Raw genomic sequence first — 2,500 nt, 5'->3', positions numbered from 1 at the left:
AAGTGTGGGTAAAATATATATCCCACAGGGGGAAAATTGAAAAAAAGTTGAAAAAAAAAATTTTTGGGGACTTAGAAAATTTTCACACATGTGTCAGACTTCCAGAGAGGGGAGCATGTCAGTGCGCGCATCCGATTTCAGTTCCAGAGCGATTCGCGCGATGAGTCCTTGATACTTAGTCGTTTTTGCAAAATTTCTGACTTTTTTGAAAATTTCACAATTTTGTGAAAACTTCCACAAAATGAGGTTCTAGTATGTTAGAGGGCATCCCAGGAGGGCTCCAAAAGTGTGGGTAAAATATATATCCCACAGGGGGAAAATTGAAAAAAAGTTGAAAAAAAAAATTTTTGGGGACTTAGAAAATTTTTCAACTTTTGTCAGACTTCCAGACAGGGGAGCGTGTCAGTGCGCGCATCCGATTTCAGTTCCAGAGCGATTCGCGCGATGAGTCCTTGATACTTAGTCGTTTTTGCAAAATTTCTGACTTTTTGGAAAATTTCACAATTTTGTGAAAACTTCCACAAAATGAGGTTCTAGTATGTTAGAGGGCATCCCAGGAGGGCTCCAAAAGTGTGGGTAAAATATATATCCCACAGGGGGAAAATTGAAAAAAAGTTGAAAAAAAAAATTTTTGGGGACTTAGAAAATTTTTCAACTTTTGTCAGACTTCCAGAGAGGGGAGCGTGTCAGTGCGCGCATCCGATTTCAGTTCCAGAGCGATTCGCGCGATGAGTCCTTGATACTTAGTCGTTTTCAGAAGTCACAATTTTGACTTCCAGGACCCGCAAAACGTTTGTAAATTGAGCCCGCTCCCCAGTTCCAAGCGTTTTGAGGTGTCCCCGGTTGCAGTAATGCAGCCTGCCCACTAGATGTCGCAAAAGAGACAAAAAGTGAAAAAGAACCAGAATGAGGAAATTCCAGGGAGCCGAATCCGCCTGACAGTTCCAGGCGATCGGGCACTTTTTTGCATGCGTCCCTAAAGTGGGTATAGGGTGACACTCCATGCAAAGACCCAGTTTTGCACACCACCGGCAGAATATATGAGAGAGAGGTACCTCTCAGCCCCGACACATTTCGACTCATTTAAGCTGGTTTTCACCTCCGTAGGCCTGGGTATGCGTTTTGGCTATGAGTCCCTGTTCGGCTGGAGGTCTGCACCTTGGCTGAACCCAGGCTTCCGCAGCTGCGTGGGGGGACTTTTGCCGGTCGCCTATCCCAAGTCAGAGAGGTGTTCCTGGGTTGAAGTGAGCCTGGCCAGACCCCCCCGCGGGCCCTGGTTCTCCACATGGGGGCGCCGTCAAGGCTAAAATCTGGATTTTTAGGCCGAGGAGAGGCTCCATGAGGGCGGATGCTTTTGTGGCTTCGACCCCAGTGCTGTTCCACATCCAGTACCCCCCCGCAAGGGCGCCTGTACCCGAGTCGCGCTTCCAGGACTCGTGGGCACGTATCTCCCGACGACAGGGGTTTGCAGCCTCCGTACTTGGGCAAGTCCCTACATGCACCCCTGCTCTTCCTCCGATCGATCTGGCGCAGCGCTCCCGGGTGGGGAGGTGGCGCCGCTCGCTCGGCCCGGGCTTTGGAGCCCGCGCTGGCTTAAGGTGAGCGGTCCCCTTCCTCCTCTACCCCCGGGCTTCCGACACCTATCTTTGGGCGCGCATGCCGGCCTCGCCTCCCGTCTGCGGAGGTGGCCGAGCCGTGGGGAGTTTGACCCGAACCGAGCGAAGGCAGTGGTCCGACGACCCGTACGGGCGAACGGCGGGGCGCCCACCCAGCCAGGCGTGGGGGCCCGTCGTCCGAATCGCTCCCTGTGCGGGGAAGCACAGCGATCTTCTCCGAGGGCGGCCCTTTTCTTCCAGATGCGTACCCGGCCAGCGGAGGCTCGCGCTGCCCCTCGTGTCCGAAAGGGCGGCCTCCGCGGCGGTGGCGACAGCGGCGGCGGTGGGTGGCCTCTCCGCGCCACTGCCGAGCTTCGCGATTTCCAGTCTTTTCCCGAGCCCCTACGTCAGTGGGGAGGACGACAGAGGTGTGGAGGCAGGCGAAGGGGGTTCTCACCGTGCGGTGTGCCCCAGCCCGACCGTTGCCTTCCCCCTCGACCCTCGTCCTCCCAGGCGGCTCGGCCAGGGAGCAGGAGAGAGAGCGAGAGAGGGAGAGCGGAAACCCCAGAGCCAAGGGGTTAGATGGAGAACGGGAGAAGGAACGAGGGCCAAGAGGTAGGGAGTACGGTGAAAGGCCGACCTGGGATCCCCCTGCGCTCCCGCCCTGGGCGGGGAGCAGCCCTGGGAAGAAAAGCCGCTCGGGCATCCCTTTGAGGTTACGGGCGCGAGCGGGAAGAGGGACTACGCTGGAGGGCGACGCCGACACGGCCAGGCCGACGACCACCCACGTGACCTCAGCGTCGCCGGGTTAGTGCCAGAGCCGCGGCGGACCCCGACGGCCAGCCCCCCTCTCCCAATCCTCGTGCCTGTCCGCCGGTGGGTCGAGGACCCCCCGCGGCGGAGGC

Source organism: Phyllobates terribilis, unplaced genomic scaffold (assembly GCF_046119375.1).
Source record: "Phyllobates terribilis strain yellow unplaced genomic scaffold, ASM4611937v1 Scaffold_5928__1_contigs__length_48183, whole genome shotgun sequence".
Classification (NCBI taxonomy): domain Eukaryota; kingdom Metazoa; phylum Chordata; class Amphibia; order Anura; family Dendrobatidae; genus Phyllobates; species Phyllobates terribilis.
Note: the sequence above shows the minus strand (reverse complement) of the source record.